This window comes from Podarcis bocagei, assembly GCF_964188305.1.
Source record: "Podarcis bocagei genome assembly, chromosome: 2".
NCBI classification, from domain to species: Eukaryota; Metazoa; Chordata; class Lepidosauria; order Squamata; family Lacertidae; genus Podarcis; species Podarcis bocagei.
Window position 1 is genome coordinate 96,771,961 of NC_138126.1, and position 18,814 is coordinate 96,790,774.

General features: G+C 47.1%; 1 long non-coding RNA gene across 1 annotated transcript; it reads right to left on the reverse strand.

Moving 5' to 3' along the window:
• Window positions 1-695: 695 nt before the first annotated feature.
• On the reverse strand, window positions 696-17,846 carry LOC308582406. Its single transcript, XR_014005664.1, has 7 exons — window positions 17,724-17,846; window positions 17,312-17,407; window positions 15,766-15,909; window positions 13,222-13,276; window positions 3,556-3,763; window positions 2,351-2,408; window positions 696-1,069 (listed from the first exon to the last, which is right to left on the reverse strand). It is a non-coding gene; the product is annotated as an uncharacterized lncRNA (long non-coding RNA).
• Window positions 17,847-18,814: the final 968 nt, after the last annotated feature.

The window sequence follows — 18,814 nt, forward strand, 5'->3', positions numbered from 1 at the left end:
GTTAAACCACCAGCAGCAGATGAAGACTGTAAAATGAAAGTATAAACTCTAGGAAGTGTTAACTGTTCCACATCATCTCCTGCTATCAAAAGCAGGGGCAAATGGGTGGCTTGAGTCCGGCAAACAAATTTTGTTCACATGTAACAGGGAGTATCACTTTTCTGACCGCTCCTTGTGCCCAAATCTGTGAGTGATTTACGGTTCAAAACAGTGATCATCTGTGTTCCTAGGAGAGGCTATCAATGTTCTTCTATTCATTACTGTAATTAAGTGGATAAAGTTCCCTTAAGCTCACTTGTCTGCCGTTATCCATCTTCCCTGGCATTGTGCAGCCACAGGGGAGTGTGGGGTATTTTCTGGGGAACACTTTGGCTAAGGGCCTGACCCGAAGAGTGGACACAGTGGAGAAGTGCCCCAGAGCCCTCTGCAATGCACAGGTTTTGAATGTGGATTCCCTCTGGCGAGGAAGCCTGAAGACCACTTGCCACATAACAGTTCTGATGACTACCTTGCTATCAGTGTTAATTATTAAAGTTGAATTCCTATGCATGCATACCTGGAAGCGAGCACTATTGAGACTAGTAGGACTTACTTTTGAGTAAACATGCAAAGCTTGCTGTAGAGGTGAAAGAACTTTAGGGCCAAAAAACAAGCACTACCTTTTCCACTAGCATCACACAACATGAGGATAACTGTTTTTTTGTTGGGGAAAAGTTTTTATTATTGTTCTTATTTTACTTCTCTTTTTCCAAGGATGTGGAAAAAGTGCACGGTTATCCCTCCCGCGTTTTCTCCTCACAACATCCCTGTGAGGTAGGTTAACTTGAGAGGCAGTGACTGGCAAAGGTCACCTGGTGAGCTTCATGGACAAGTCCAAGCTTCTAACTGCTCAGCTACACTGGATACACTACTTTAGAATCCATGGCTTCCTCCTTTAAGGCCTGGTTCACCACCAAGACAGACTGCACTTTTCCACCACTGCTGATCAAGTTTGCTTTCTTGCTCAACGCAGGGAAACCCCTTCTGGGTGGCTCGGCACTTCCAGGCCCTTCTGCTTAAAAGCCAGCACCTGTAAAAGGTATAAAACGATGGCAGAGGAGACAAATCAAAAAATGATGGCTCTGAAAGAATAAGGCTGGCAAAAGAGAACGAGGCCAGAATAGCTGTGTTGGAACTACTTGATCTCATGAGCTCCAGCAGCTTGCATAGAGGCCCATGGGCAGCAGGGCAGAAAGGATTCACCCCTATCTCTGTGGCTGGGTTCCTTCCTTCATGGGCAGCCAATGAAGCCCTTTGGTATTATGTTCAGGGCTAACAAAAAGGCAGCCTTCTTCAACACGTGGTGTACAGTGGTACCTCGGGTTACAGACGCTTCAGGTTACAGACTCCGCTAACCCAGAAATAGTACCTCAGGTTAAGAACTTTGCTTCAGGATGAGAACAGAAATCGCGGGGCGGCAGTGGGAGGCCCCATTAGCTAAAGTGGTACCTCAGGCTAAGAACAGTTTCAGGTTAAGAACGGACCTCCAGAATGAATTAAGTTCTTAACCCGAGGTACCACTGTACTACACTCTCTCTCAATGCCGACTGACTTAGGATAGCTTGATTTAGACATGTTCAAGGAGGCTAGGACTAGCAGCAGTTGTTTGCCAGGAAAACTAATTCAAACGTGAACAGCCAGCAAAGCAATATCTTGAAGAGGTCAGAGGAAGGCGACCCACATCTGGCATGAGCCTCCTGAAGCATCTCACTGGCTGCTGGTAGACTAGATGGGCTCTCAGTTCTGACCCAGCAAGGTTGCTTATGTTCGTACCCCAGTCCAACCTCTGCTGCTACCGCAGGTGTTTATGTTGCAGCAGCCGCACTGTTCCACCTCTTCATTTGGGGGAAAGAGAAAACAGGTGGAGCAGCCAGCACCATCCTTATGGGCTGCTCATGCAAGGGCTGGAGATGCAAGCAAGTGCTTTGCTCCCAGTAAAATCCGAGTGGTGGGCCAAAGCAAAGCATCCCCACTGAAAACTGCTTAACACAACAGGCCGTTTAATTTCTACAACAAGCTACTTGAGTACAGTGTGTTACTAGAAGCACTTGGTCAAACACTACATGATTTCAGGCCGAAAAGGAAACCAGAAAGGCCCCCCAGGTAGGGGGACAGGGGACCTGCCAGAGATCAAGGACTGCTGCAAAGAAAGCTAATGGTATTTTCAGAGACCCACATAAAAGTCTAGCATTGAAATCTGAATAGGCGACACAGCCAAGGACCAAGAGCTGCAAAAAACGTTAGCTATGAAATGGAGTCCTTCAGCCAGTTATTTTCGGTCATGAAAACAGAAATTGTCCAGCTTACTTACCCATAATAAAAAAAGAACTGCTCCGTTCTTGAAATGCATTCTTCTCTTCCAGCTGCACCTGAAGCAAAATAAAGGTTCTTCATTTTTACCTTGCCCTTCAGGTTTTTTGTGCTCAATGTGAAAGAACACCAAAACCCAGAAGTTTCTCAACGTGGGCAGTAAAACCATAAAAGATCACTAAACATTAACAGCAAAAGCAGAGCTAAATGGCCTCAAGGAATGTGTTGCTTTTTTTTAATTAAAAAAGAAACCTGTTTCATCCTCAAACTATTTGCTTGTTATTTCCCTCAAACTAAGTTTATGTCATATAGCAGTGGTGTCCAAACTTTTTCAAAGAGGGCCAGATTTGATGAAATGAAGGGCCGTGGGGGCTGACCATTTTTTAGGATTGAAGTTGTTGAGCTTTTTTTATTATTTTACCCCAAAGTTGTTGAGCTTCTTTTAGGATTAAAGTTGTTGAGTTGTTGTTTTTTAAGGATTTTACCCTAGGAAATAAACTGAAACAGGGGCCGGATTAGGCTCCCGAGACGGACTTTGGACATACCTGTCATATAGAAATGCTTTAGCATCCATGTTGACCATAGACATTCATCTGTCACTCTCTGACAGATGTTTTGTCACCCTCTCTGTGCCAACATGTGTGTGACATGCTATTGCTTTGATGCTGTAAAGAGAGATCCAACTCCTTTACTAACTTGACACCAGCACTTCTTACCCTTACAAAAGGCTGTCTCCACTTGTGTGGTGCATGCGGTCTATAAAGAGTTAACAGTTTTAGGCTTTCTATCCCTCAACCGATTACACCCTCTAGTATAAACAGCCCTGAGACTATGCCAATAATGTGACATTTAAGACACCTACACATGGCACAACAAGAGCGATTATGTTCAGGGCATCACTGCAAGGCGTTTGCATCAGGCATGGCATTTGTTTAACAAAACTGTCGCTCTTCCCTCTGCAAAGATGTGCATACAGTCTTCTACTCACCCGCCTACTTGCTGGGCGAGAGTCCTAACAGAAAGCTTGGCTGTTCTGCTTTGTATCCTGGGCTGATGGGCTTTTGTTATTCCCCAGGCAAATTGTCACTGTTCCTTTTTCACATAAGCTGGGGGGGCGGCGGGAGAGAGAAAAGAAACAACCACAAACATATCCCAAGAGGGAATTTTTTTGAAAAGCAAAAAAAAAAGCAGGGACACGCTGCTTACCAGGGCATTTGCAGTTAATGGAGAGGCAACTTGCAGGCAAAGTTCCAAGGCAAAACAAGAGATCCCTCTACTTCTGTCCTATAATATTATGGCTGAAGGGCTTGTATGATTCCAAGAAAGCTTCAACCTCTTGCAGGAAAAGACATCATTGCATGATGGAAAAACTGGTCTATGTTCTCCCCACCATTTTTTCGCCTCTTAGCTGTACCTGTAAAAGACCAGAGGGAATTAGGTGATCAACAAGGCCTCTTCTCCAATGAGAAAGCAACAACCGCTTGCTATATGCATAACTGTGGAAAGAGCGTGCCGTACTTAAGTGTTGTGCCCACCCACCAATGCCACCCTTACCACCCTCCCCCAGCCATAGACGATGCAAACTATGTTCAGGACACCCTGTGGCACCATGACAGCTTATCAGAAGGTTCACAGGGAGAGGATCAGTGATGGTGGAACGCCTACGCAGGAAAACAATCTGCTCATCATCATTACTGGCCTGTGAAGCCACAGGGGAATGTTGGGTGTTCGAGGGTGTTTGTGCATGTGGTTTGTTCAGGGTGGCACAGAGGCCCAACAGTTAGAGCAGCACCCCACGTGAAGAGTTTATGCTCCAGAACCCCCCACAATACTCAAGGGTTTTATGGCAGACAAGCAGATGCAGAAAAGGCCTCTGTGACCCTGAAGATACGACGCTGTAAAGCCGATCAACTTTGTTTTCAGGACAAAAGTATTGAATATGAAGCTGTCTTATATCAAGCCCAGGGTTGTGTGCTTTGACTGGCAACAACTCTCCAGAGTTCTCAAACACAAGGCATTTCTCGTGCTGCTGAGTCAAGGCCTCTCCTTCCAGTCAACAACACAATAAAATCGGCAGTAGAAAAATGGCATTTTCTTTTGCTCCAACGATTTTAGTGCTGCAAGGAGGCCAGGCAGGCTCCTCCATCTATGTCAAAATAATGGCACAAGGAACATTCAGTTTTGTCTATCCTGTTCCCAGTCAAACATACATTAGCTCTTTGCCTCTGATACCAGCTTCAGATATATGAATCTCTAACAGATTCAAGAAACTTTAAAACTAGACGAAAGATTGTTCTCCCTTTGGCTGGCATCTTTGGAGTTCCCTGTGGCTACTGTAATAGCCTCCAGAAGGGAATTGGCGTTGCGAAAGGCCCACTTTCAGAAACCCTTCCATCTCAAATCAATGCCAGAGAAAGAAACTACTGGAAAATGTAGCCCAACGGCTGAATTTTGAATCACGATGCTGCGGGAAGGATACAGCGGTCACACCTATCTCAAAAGAAATCACTCCTACTGAAGACAACTGTGAGATGGCAAAGTGGGCAAGCCTCAGTGCTTATTTATTTTCCCTCATAGCTGAGTTTTCAGACAGGGATAACATCACATCACAGGCTTTTAGGAGGACAGATGAAAAAGCCAACATTAGGACTGATCCAAAAAAGCTGTTAACTTCTTCAACTGCTTTCCTGTGGTGGCTAAGCGAAACAGTGGATGTATGATTTTTGTGGTTCATGCTGTGGCCACAGACATGTGATCTGACGGTGGGTTTGGGGTAGCCCAATGCAAAAATCCTGAGGATCCATGTGGATCCATGCTTTGCAACCACGTTTTTGCGCCATTGCGGCCCCATGAAACAGTGGGTGCGTGTATTTTTTGGTGCAGGCTGTAGCCATGGACATGCTATGTGATCTGATGGTGAATTTGGGGTGACCCAGTGCAAAAATCCTGAGGATCCATGTGGATCCGTGCTTTGAAACCACATTTTAAGTGGGGAGGGAAGGAAAAGCACTCAAGGGACAAGGAGCACATGTGGGGGGTGTGGAGAAGGATGCTGCTAATAATGCAGAAGAGGCTCCTCTCCGGCTTTGCTGCTTTAAAACAAGCAGGCTCTGCGTCTCTCCCTCCTCCCCAGCAAGGAAACCACGATAGTAACCACTCTGAGACAAATCAAGAAAAATTGCGACCAACACTTTCCCCCAACAAGCGCAGTGAGGTCAACACACACACACACACACACACACACACACACACACACACACACAGAGTGTGGATTCTAAAGTCGCAGGGAGAGTGAACGGGAAGCAAGGGGAGAAGCAGCCCTCACACACACACAGACACACAGAGTGTGGATTCTAAAGTCGCAGGGGCACAGGGAGAGTGAACGGGAAGCAAGGGGAGAAGCAGCCCTCACACACACACACAGACACACAGAGTGTGGATTCTAAAGTCGCAGGGAGAGTGAACGGGAAGCAAGGGGAGAAGCAGCCCTCTCACACACACAGACACACAGAGTGTGGATTCTAAAGTCGCAGGGGCACAGGGAGAGTGAACGGGAAGCAAGGGGAGAAGCAGCCCTCACACACACACACAGACACACACACAGAGTGTGGATTCTAAAGTCGCAGGGAGAGTGAACGGGAAGCAAGGGGAGAAGCAGCCCTCACACACACACAGACACACAGAGTGTGGATTCTAAAGTCGCAGGGGCACAGGGAGAGTGAACGGGAAGCAGGAGGAGGAGAACGATAGCTCAAGCGCGCACACACACACACACACACACACACACAGCCCCTACAGTGCCTAATCCAAAATCGGACAGCAAAAAACTGCAGGCAGGGACAGAGAGCAGGGGTTGTTTTAAAGCAGCCAACTCCCGCTCTGCTTCTCTCCCTCCTCCCCAGCTCCGCTAGCTGACAGGAGCCGCTTACACCCGCTTTGCTGTTTCAAAGTGAGCCACGGACTGCTCACGACTGCAGCAGATTCCCCCACCATCTGTAGGCATTCGCTCCATAACACGCACAGACATTTCCCCTTACTTTCTAGGAGGAAAAATCTGCGTGTTATGGAGCGAAATTTACGGTACGTTGTTCTGGAGCTCTGTATAAGCAGGCTGACTGAGCTCTTCAGTTCAGTTCTATTCTGGCCTCTGAATAAACAAGAGCCGTTGAAGAATCGCTGTGACGTCTGATATGTTCGCCCACAACTTAACATATTTAAAACACATTGGAGGAGATAAACTAAGAACAGATTGAAACACATGTCCACACATCTGGGAAGTCTTGCCTAAACAAAAAGGTTTTTAGCAAGCACCGAAAATAGTACAGTGAAGGCACTCAGCTTCAAGGGGCGGGGAGTTCCGAAGTGTAGCTGCTGGTGGACTAAAAGATCAACCGGAACGCAACAGCATCGTTGGGGCCCAGATGTCCCCTATATATATCCTCATAGCTGTCAACTTGCAGATTTGAAAATAAGGGATCAGCAGCCAAAATAAGGGATTTTGCTTGGCTTATACAGAAACCCGCCACTCTTGGAGCGATGCTGCTTTTGCTGCCACTGACTGCATTTTGCAAGGGGTTGGACTGGATGATCCTAAGGGTCTACAACTCCGCCCAAAGAAGAGGGGCAGACAAAACTGAGGAACAACGTCGAGATGGCAAAGTTTCCAGGCAGAATTAGAAACCAGGAGGAGGACCTCTTTAATAAAGAATGGGGAAGGTTTATAATTTAGTTGAAAAGCTATTGTCAAGAGTTGCATACATTGGTAGGATTGACAGAAGACTTGTAGTAAAAATTTGAACTATGGATGGACAAATGATTTATAAAAATAGAGTTATGAAAGGGGTGCAGAGGGGGAAATCACTACATTAAGATGCTGCACTGGCTAGAAGGGATGCTAAGCAGCAAGTCGGGGCTTCCGTCCTCCTGGCGCGAGGAGTTCCATCGGCCCTTCCCCGCCTGAGAGAGAGGGAGGGAGGGAGGGAGACTCTCACCCATGCCGCCCGCGAGCCTGGCATGAAGCGGTTGCAGCGCCGCCCTTCTGCATCCCTCCCCATCCCCCTCTCTCTGGCCGCCTCCTCAGTCGTTGCCGCTGCTGCCGCCTCTGGCTTCCCCTGGCAGCGCGGCGGAAGTCTCGCAAGACTTCCTGCCCGCCGCCACCCATCTCCTCACGACGTGCCCCTGAGGGGGAAAAGGGAGAGACGGAGACGTGGCAGCGCATGCGCGCTCTCTCTCTCGCGGCAGAGGACCCTGAGTCACTGCTTCTCTCCCAAGCCGAGTGAACATGAAACCCGGGAAATTTAAGGGACATCATCAATAAGGGACAGCAGCAGGACACAACGTGGGATAAGGGAGTTTCCCGCCAAAGAAGGGACAGTTGACAGCTATGCCTATCCTTGCTCTATAACAGCATGAGCAGGGACCGAACAACGGGAGCTCATCCGTCGCAGGGATTTGAACTGCCGACCTTCTGATCAGCAAGTCCTAGGCTCTGTGGTTTAGACCACAGCACCACCTGCATCCCCAGATGTCTTCCAAGATTATTTCCTTGACATCAGGGCGTCCCATAGGGCAGGAGCCACCACCGAGAAGGCCCTCTGCCTGGTTCCCTATAACTTCACTTCTCACAGTGAGGGAACCGCCAGAAGGCCCTCGGAGCTGGACCTCAGTGCCTGGACTAGACGATGGCAGTGGAGACACTCCTTCAGGTATACTGGGCCGCGTCCATTTAGGCCTTCAAAGGTCAGCACCAACACTTTGAATTGTGCTCGGAAACAGACTGGAAACCAGTGTATCTCCTTTAGAACCGGTGTTATATGGTCTCGGCGGCCGCTCCCAGTCCCCAGTCTAGCTGCCGCATTCTGGATTAGTTGTAGTTTCCGGGTCACCTTCAAAGGCAGCCCCACGTAGAGCGCATGGCAGTAGTCCAAGCGGGAGATAACCAGAGCATGCACCACTCTGGAGAGACAGTCTGCAGGCAGGGAGGGTCTCAGCCTGCCTAAATGTGAACCAAACCACACCCCTACCTGATCCCCACCTAGCTGATTTTTTTAGAAAAACAACGTACCTCCTCTGGCAATTCCTGGTGGGATGTTATCTTATTTTGGGGAGCCCTGTAAGAGGCAAGTTTGCTCTTTGAAGGAATGCCGCAGCCCGCTCCCTGGTCGCTCCTGAGAAAAGCTGTCTTCCAGTCCCGGGAACTGCTCATATTCTGATGTCGTCACTTGCATCACCAGCTCGTTCTCATCAGTGACCAGCAGCTCCTCATCCTGCGAGGGCTGCCTCGCGAGTCGCGACTGAGCTTCTGTGGCTGCAGGGAAAGCATATTGTGTTATCTTCCTTGCCCGTGAGCCCATCTCGGAGACGCCGCTTACCAGCTCCCCGTCTTCTCCCCCCCCCATTTTTTTTATTACCGTATTTTTTGCTCTATAAGACTCGCTTTTTCCCTCCTAAAAAGTAAGGGGAAATGTGTGTGCGTCTTATGGAGCGAATGCAGGCTGCACAGCTATCCCAGAAGCCAGAACAGCAAGAGGGATTGGCTGCTTTCACTGCGCAGCGATCCCTCTTGCTGTTCTGGCTTCTGAGATTCAGATTTTTTCTTTCTTGTTTTCTCCTCCAAAAACTAGGTGCATCTTGGGGTCTGGTGCGTCTTATAGAGTGAAAAATACGGTGGTTTTCACAATATTATAAACAAACAAACAAACAAACAAACACACAAAACAAACAGACATAAACCATAGCCTTATTGAAAATTACAGTTATTAACTTTGTTAAGTGACTTCCTCGCTTCCCCTTGGTTGAATTTCATTGCATGTCCTTTTAACGGTTTTCCAAATCCCAATTTTACTTAAACATTAACATCCTTAGATCTTCACCTGATGGAATTAAACACATTAATTCATCCCTTAACATAAATAAAATCCTAAACCCATTAAGTACCTGTAAGCTATTTTCAGTTAATTTAACTTAACAAATTTAACTAGATAATCATTAAATTTATTCCATTCTTCCTGATACTCCTCCTCCTTCTGGTCGCGGACTCTTCCGGTTAGGTCGGCTAGCTCCGAAAAATCCATCATCTTAGCAGCATCGTCTTCGCTCGCCCACCAGTCTGGTTAGTACTCACTTAAATAACTCGTGGTGGAGGGTGCAAGGCTGTTGGTGGTGGTGGTAATCCTCCGGATGGCTTAATCGGGGACACACAGAATGCTGCTTGTGGGTCGACTGTTGTGGAGGGTAGTATCTGAAAGCTGAGGAACAAGGGGTGGGGAGATTGGTTTGCACAGTCGCCAAACAACCTGTTATGTACTGACGTTCTCACCCTGGGCCAGCAGGGGTATACTGTAGATAGTTATGCAAATAAGGGATCACATTCAGTGATTGGATGGTTACAGAAAGTTGTTACAGTTACGTTGTACTGGAGCTCTATATAAGCAGGCCGGCTGAGTCCTTCAGCTCAGTTCTGTTCTGGCCTCTGAATAAACAAGAGCTGTTGAAGAATCGCTGTGACGTCTGATATGTTCGCCCACAACTTAACACAACCAAAAAACAAGGTTCTGCTTCCTAACGAGAAAAGCGCTGCAGTCCCAGTCATTTAATCTTATCTACCTCAGTGACGTCGCAATGGGGGGGGTGTTGTGGGGGTTACAAGAAAACACCTCGCTGCAGCCCTCTATGTACAGTGGTACCTCGGGTTAAGTACTTAATTCGTTCTGGAGGTCCGTACTTAACCTGAAACTGTTCTTAACCTGAAGCACCGGAGCACGATTTCTGTTCTCATCCTGAAGCAAAGTTCTTAACATGAAGCAGTGATCTGTGGGCCTGACAAGATGTCTCGGGAAGTGTGCTGTCTCCCCGGGGCTAAGATCCAAGATGTAACTGAACGACTGCAAGGAATCATAAAACCCACTGACGAATACCCCTTCCTCTTGGTTCATGTGGGAACCAATGACACTGCAAGCAATAGCCTCCAGAAGATCAAAAGAGACTACGAGGCTCTCGGCAGGAAATTGAAGCAACTAAATGCACAAATTGTCATCTCATCTTGCTGGGAATTAAGCGGCTCAAAGAGGCAAAGGAAAAGAGGTGGAGCCGCTGGCCCGGAGGGGAGGAAGCTGGAAAGAGCAGCGCGCCAAGCGCACGTGACGCAAAGGGCCTGCCCACGTGCAGGCTGAGCTCCGCATGGCAGGGGCGGAGGGAGGCGCTCTGCACGTGCTTAGGAGGCGCTCGCTCTTTCCAAAGAAGGACCCAGCTACTGGATCAAGGCCACAAGGGCCCATGTGAAGTGAGTGGCCAAGCAGACGCGTCAATGAGAAGCACTCAAAGCAGGACCGGGGCACAAGAGCACTCTCCCTTCCTGCTGTTTCCAGGGGGTGGAAGCGTCGCTGCCTCGGGGGCTTCCGAGATACCCTGGAGTGAAGTCCCGCTTCACCTTTTTGGGAGTCCCTCTCTTATGCTTTGGGGGGGGGGTAGCAAGGGGGAAGAATAATGATTTCCTCCACTACCAGCCCCAAATTCTATAGTAAGAGAAATTGGGGGCCAAGCCAACTGGGGAAATGGTGGTGAGGTAACTGTAGAGCTCAGGTACAATGGTGCCCCGCAAGACGAACGCCTCACAAGACGGAAAACCCGCTAGATGAAAGGGTTTTCCGTTTTGGAGGCGCTTCGCAAAACGAATTTCCCTATGGGCTTCCTTCGCAAGACGAAAGCCTACAGGGAAATCTCCGGGACAGCGGGGAAGCGCAGCGCGTCTTCCCCACTGTCCTCGGGCCTCCTCCAAAGCCGGGCGGTGGGGCCGAGAGACCTCCTCCCGCCGCCAGGCTTCGGAAGGATGCTCCGAAGGCTGGCAGCAGGAGGAGGGCTCTCCGCCCCACCGCCAGCCTTGGGAAGGATGCTCCGAAGGCTGGCGGCGGGAGGACTTCTCTCCGCCCCACCGCCAGCCTTGGGAAGGATGCTCCGAAGGCTGGCGGCGGGAGGAGGGCTCTCCGTCCCACCGCCAGCCTTCGGAAGGCTGCTCCCCTTATACAATGGTTTTAACTGTCTTTATATGTGCTGTTTTTGAAATATAAGTTTTTGTTGTGAAATCGTTTTGAGATGCTTTATAGGAACTGGTACGTAGAAGAAAAGGAACAATAACAGTAACGTGCTCTAGGTGGTCAAAGACTACCTTAGTTTCCGTTTGGGTCACAATCTCTTTTCCTGAGCGGGAGGCCATGGGAGGTTCGTAGTTCCTTAGCGATGTTTCCATAGAGACTTTCTCTGCGGCTGCTTCAGGCTGGAAGCGGAAAGGAATGAAAGGGGCGTGTGGGGCTGCGGTTTAAACCACTGAGCCTCTTGGGCTTGCTTTTTAACCACATTTTTGCATCATTGCAGCCCCAGGCAACAGTGGGTGCATGATTTTTGGGGGGCAGGCTGTAGCCATGGACATGCTATGTGCTCTGATGGTGAATTTGGGGTGACCCAGTGCAAAAATCCTGAGGATCCATGTGGATCCATGCTTTTTAACCACATTTTAAGTGGGGAGGGAAGGAAAAACACAGAAGGGCTAAGAATGCAGGAGTGGGGTATAACGGGAGGGAGGAAAGGAAGGCAAAAGTTTCCCCCACCCACCCACCCAGCGCTCTCTCTCTCTCTCTCTCCCACCTGCATGTTTTCAGCAGCACCGGAGCACAGAGAGGAAGGAACAACACTCTGCTTTCCCCTCTGCTTGCCTGGAGGGGAGGGGCTTTCCCTGCTCTTTGTTCCGTTTCAGCAAACACAGCAAGGAAACAGAGGAGGGTGGGCAGTAAGACCCTGAGGCAGAATGCAGGAAAGCAGCCGCTTCCTCTTTTCAGGTTTCCCTTCTCCGTGAAGCACGATTTGATTTTTGCCCGATTTTTCGGCTCCAGGGACCACACATTCGCCCAATAACATGCACAGACATTTCCCCTTCCTTTTTAGGAGAAAAAATCTGCGTGTTATAGAGAGAAAAATACGGTACATGGCCCTTTTGTTCTCATAACAACCCTGTGAGGGGGGAAAGAGACCAGCCCAAGGTAACCCAGGCAGTTTCATGGCCAAGTTGAGGATCTGAACCTTGGTCTCCCCAGATCTAGTTTGGCACCTTGGCCATTACACCGCACCAGCTCTGAAATATGTAGTTTAGGGTGTGATGACTTTTCACTTGGTTTCTCAGCAACCGCCTGTTGAGATCATAAAATTGCATCTTCTGCCTCCATTTAAGAGTTCAGGATTTTTCCATATTCTCCAAAGAATTAAAAAGGATCTTAAAGTGCAAACGTTTCTTTGGTGTTGGCTGATGGATGGATTTTGCCCCCTTGAAGAGGATTTGGTTGTTGTGTTTCAAAGAGATACTTTCCAGGCGCTCTGTGAGTTTTCTCCTTGCCTGGTAGCATGGAGGATCCTCCATTTATGTGAGCTGCCTGACACAACCAATTATACACCAGGCCAGCACCCTCAAGTCCACTTCCCCTATTCTCTGCTTGGGTCACATTCTTATCTGAATATGGAACAGTGTTTAAAATATGGAGGCCGCTGGCTTAATGTTGAGGCGTTAAATCAGGGTAACCTTTAAGCCCTTGCCATTTCTATCAAACAAGCAAGTCCCGCCCAGGATTTCTCAGTCATGTGATGGTGGAATTCGACTAGCAAGACCCAAGTATTATTTCCAACCATTTGCATTGCTTAAAATGTCACAAATAAGCATTTACACTTGATTTAGAGGCCAAAACCTAAACCCCATCCAGTCATAACTTCTCAGGCTTCACTGAAATGAGGGAGTCTGGTCCTTGGCAACTCACATTCCAGTGACATGAAGGGATTAGCAAATTTGTCAGAAGCCAAACAAATGAATAAGCATTACCCTGAGCTCCTTACCCTGAGCAGCTGTTTCCAAACTGACTTCTGAGTCCAGAGGCAAATGGTCTGCATCCTGCGGAGCCAAACATATCAATTTTATTTCTTCATTTTGCTTTTAAAACTTGCACACTGCTTTCAGACAATTTTCTTGAATAACAACTGAATCACAATCCCCATGACAATGTATTATTCAAAAGGAACAAGAGTCCAATTTGGAGAGAAAGGGCTTCAGCTTGTTATTAGATAAAAAATATGATCTTGTCTTTGAGAGTTCATCTATTCTGGGCAAAATGAGGACAATGCGGAATTAAATCAAGACCCAAATTTAATTCTAGTGAATTCAGCAGCTTCATTTCAGTCCTGGGATAAACAAGACATTTAGAAAACCAGACATTCCAGTTTGTGGCACAAAGTTATGCTGCTCAACATATGTTGGGGTGGTGTTGTACACACAATTTCAGATAACTGGGATTTCTGGCTTACTAAGGTTCACGTAACAGGATTCTAATGGGCACTTTAAGAACTTCAAATACCACTAAAGTATCATATATTTCTTATTGCAATCTACTCAACCAACAAGCCTACTTCCAGTTCTACAGCAAACATATTGCAAGGGAATGTAGTGATGCAAACAAGCCATGGCAAGTCTTCGGCTTGAACACTTCTCCCTCCCTCTTCCTTTTGCTGCTGAAAGGAGATCAGATGCATCTACTTTTTAACTAACGACAGTTCCCATTACGTTCAAAGTTGGGAAGGTGTGGCACAAAAGAATGGGGATGCGAGGGGAAGTGTGCAAACCCACAGCTCATCTTTGCATGGGATAGCAGCAAGTCGTAGATTACTGCTGTGTCTGAATCAGGCCTAAAGCTTGTCTTCCAAAACATATTTGAGCAGTAGTTAATCCACCATCTGCTTTCCCCAACTGGATTCATCACTGACACGTCTGTCCAGCTCCAGATGAAAGTAGACGTGACTTTAAGCACATTTTTGCATCATGCGCTTGCAACTGTCAACATCTTTGTTTACAAAAACAATTGCAGGGCCATGGATGGTTAATGCTTTCCTCCAATGTCATTTTCCAAGTGAAAATTCCCCCACCAACTCCCCCCCCCAAAGAAACCCACCCTATACACAAAGCTATTATGTCACAATTTTAAAAATATTTAAAGTTGGGAAAACAGTGCATGGTGGAAAAAGTTAAACCTCTTTCCCAATCCTCATCTGCATTCCTCTGCAGCCCCTGGCTGCTTTGTCAACAAAAATTTGTAGGCTGTTGCAAAAAAAACCACCCCGAATTAAAAAAAGTGCTCTAAGTCACGTTTAGTTTGACCCTCACTCTTCCCAAGAAATGGCCCTAGATGATAATCTGCTAGCTGCAGCATACCAAACTGTTGCCATTGTGTTCATCTGCACATTAAGAGCAGCATCAAATTTCCACTATATTAGCGGAATTCATCTTTACTTGCTTCAGAGCATTCAAACAATGTGGTCCAGCAGACAAAGAACACCTTCTTTTACAGGGGAAAAAAATCCCTTACATTTTTGTGTGTGCGCGCATACTTAACACTCTGCAAGAAACATCCAGCCCAGAAAGTATTTTACATGTCCTAGGGGTGCTTGTTGGAATACCAACTTTGCACAACCAATGTCATGGAGATGAAGGACAACTATTTCAACATGAAGCTATCTTATATTGAATCAGATCATCAGTACTTCTAGCCCAGCATTTTTTACTCCGACTGGCATTGGGTAGATTTTAGAGACGTGCTGAATTTCTGAATGAATGCTACTGGCCATAGGAACATACTGAATTTTTGAATGACTACAGGAATGCATCAAGTCAAGAGGGATGTGTTGCCTATGTGGGGATTTTCAGGGGCCAAAATGACCAAGCAGAAAACTACTGCCCTTCCAAATGGCCACAGCAAGGCATTGGGCAAAGGCTGTATGCTGCCTAATCACCTCCAGTCATTTCTACCCTCACCTGCAATCAAGAGAGTTGCAAAATGGTGATAGGTATGTCAAGGTCTCCCACTCATCCCTACAAACACTTGACAATGCACTTGGTATTTTATGCAACCAAGGGTAGAAGGAGATTTAACAAGATACATCCTATGCCAGTGACCATTTGGAAGGGCAATCTTTTGACATTTAAAGATGGTCACCCACCCACCCCAAAATAATAAAAAATAGCGTGTAAACAACTAATCACATTTGATTAATTCATTCCAATTGGCATTAGGAAATTCACTATAACCCTATAGGAATCTGCACATTCTAGTAGCCTTCCTCATTTTAGCACATTGCAAGACTTTATTATTTCATTATTTATTAAACAAGGTCCTTTTAAGTGGCTTGAACTTGGAACCTTCTGTGTGCAAAAGTACTAATTTGGATTCCACAATAGCAACTGTGTACACACTCTTCTGAGGAAGTCACATGCAAGAGTAGACAGAACTCAGACAAAGTCTCATATCGGATCAGTCAGGCTCATGGGATTTTATACCTGCAACCATAAAGAAACAAATCAAGCAACCAACAAGACTACAGGCACACGCTTACCATTGTGCATATGAATCAGATAACCACACAGTGGCTAACACAGGCTTCATTTCTTTTCAAGGGACGTGGTCTCAGGTGTTTACATCTCAACACAAAGAAACTTTGCGTCTTTTTGACTGGTTTGCTTGAAAAGTCACATGCAGCCTGAGAACAGGAGAAATGCAAGGTTAGGGACAGCGGTACAATTCAGCTATTCTGCGGCTTTCAGGTTTCCCTAAAGCTAAGCTTCAGAATTGACAACTCCACAATGAGAAAGATTTCCTTTTCAGACAGGGATAACTTTATATCATCACAAGCTCAGCTCTAGACAACTCTGGCAAAATGCACATGGTAAAAGCAACTTCATTTCTCTTCCTAGTGGCGACATCTAGTGGACAACGCACAAAACCTACTTGGGGTGGGCATTTTTTCCCTTAACTTCAAGGGGTGGTAGGTATCCAGTGCTGGCCAGATACAGAGTAAACCCACAGAAAATAAAACACATGACTAAGTTGGCTCCATTAATTTCAGTGTGCCTACTCTGTATCAGACCAGATTGTCTCCCCTTCTATACCCAATGGATCACTGCTCTCTGCAGGCGAGGGCCTCCTGCAGATCCCATCTTATCAGGAGATCTGCTGACATGGACATTTAGTGTGGTGGCACCTTCTCTTTGAAATTCCCTTCACTTGAATATTAGACAGCTGCCCTCTCTGTGGTTTTTTCAGCACCTACTAGCTGCATCTGTTTTGAACAAGTTTTATCACTTGTTGCTTTCTCCCCTGAGCTCCTTTAGAAGGGAGGGCAGAATATTAATCTTGCAAATAAATCTTACAATAATTTGTTGGGGACCACATAAAGGTAAAGGGACCCCTGACCATTAGGTCCAGTCGTGACCGACTCTGGGGTTGCAGCACTCATCTCGCTTTATTGGCCGAGGGAGCAGGCGTACAGCTTCCAGGCCATGTGGCCGGCATGACTAAGCCGCTTCTGGCGAACCAGAACAGCACACGGAAACGCCGTTTACCTTCTTGCCAGAGCGGTACCTATTTATCTACTTGCACTGGCGTGCTTTTGAACTGCTAGGTTGGCAGGAGCAGGGACCGAGCAACGGGAGCTCACCCCATCGCGGGGATTCAAACCGACAACCTTCTGATCGGCAAGTCCTTAGGCTCTGTGGTTTAACCCACAGCACCACCTGCGTCCCTTTGGGGACCACATACTGGCAATCCAAAACAAGCAAGCTGCAGCCAAGAGATGACCATCCTCTTCTCTCTTTGCATCCTCTTTTCTACTCTCCTTGCCAATCACATGAAATTGGGGCCAGGATGGGCTCCACACCCTTCACACAAAATACATGAGGGCAGGGAGTGAAGAGGAACTTATAGGATCTGTAACTTCTTGGTACTGTACTTAAAAGAATGCTTGACAAACCTTACCTATACAAAAATACATTATGTATATTTCAAGCAGGAATGCAAACAAATCCATGGTTAAGTTTTTGCAATTCCCTGCTCTTTCCCCTTAACTTTCTGCAACCAGTACAATATGCATCCAAAATACAGACCCCGTTAAATCAACCAACTTGCTCCAATTGGGACCAGAGGCTCGTAAAGCACAGGCCAGAGTGGCTCCATATTCGCCCTCCTCTCGTGTTCTTCTCCTGCAAGAAAATAAAGGATGCGATTCAAAACGTTTACGGCTGTGCAACTCATCAATACACTCGTCTTTCTCAACCTACAGGGGGGGGGCTCGCTTTACTGGCCTGCTACGCACCAACGGTCCGTGTAAAGTCGGGGTGGGGTGGAGGCAGTTAAAATCACAAAAAAAGCTAAGACAGAAAGGAGCCAACCAATAAATAAATGTTCCTGGCTGTGCACAAGCGCCCCCGGGACACATATCACAAGCTCACTTCTGCTTAGGAGCGGCAGCCGTAGAGGATTACAAGGGATCCTACGGAAAGAGTCCGCGTTACTCACCATCACTGCACCTCTGAAGCCGGTAGCGAGGAAGGAGAGAGCAGAAGCGCCTGCGCAAACTTTGACCGAGGTTTCCCGCGGGCGGGGGAAGAGCTCCTCTCGCGAGACCGAAAGCTCTTTCGGGAAATGTAGTTTTTTAGAACTTAAATCCTCCGCTTCAGTACAGATGCAAATACAGTACTGTACTCTCGAATGCTTTTCATTGAACTGTAGTTTAATTAATGCAGCCTGCAGAAAAACAGCCTCACCGCCGTTTCAGAACTTGCCACCTCGTTGGGGCAGACCCTAAATGCACTAAAAACGAAAGAGCAAGACCTGTTAGAAGAAGATCATTGAGGCTTACTTCTGAGTAAGAGCGTTTATGATCCTGCCTAAGCAAATACCGCGGTGCAACTGACAGGAACAGCATCAGAGTCGAGCTTGCTTTTCCCTTTAGCAAAAACTAAATGTTCATAATTGTACAATTACTGTTTTGTACAATTATTATTTTGTATAATTGTTATTTTGTATAGGCACAGACGTCCTTACTACACATATCAACGAATCATGCTTATTCAGAGTGAGTCCCAGTGGACTTAAATGCAATGTGGACTTAAATGCAATCTTTGAATATTTACTCAAAAGTAAGCGCTTCTGAGTGTGGAGGGGGCACACTCTCTAGTGAATGGGCACTAGGTTCTGCAGTTTGAGTAGGGTAGCCTTTGTTTCATTTTCAAGTTGATGGAAAGGAACATTCACAAATACAAAGAGTCCTACTTGATCAGACTAAAGACTCTTCAAGTCCAGCATCCTTCTAGTTCTCAAAGAGGCCAGTCAGATGCAGGTGGGAAACTCACAAGCGCAAGAGGAAACTCACAAGCACAGGAAACTCACAAACACAGGAGCCAGTGTGGTGTAGTGGTTAAGAGGGGTAGACTCGTAATCTGGGGAACCGGGTTCGATTCCCCGCTCCTCCACATGCAGCTGCTGGGTGACCTTGGGCCAGTCACACTTCTCTGAAGTCTCTCAGCCCCACTCACCTCACAGAGTGTTTGTTGTGGGGGAGGAAGGGAAAGGAGAATGCATTTGCCACAAGGGTGTTGGTTAAAGCA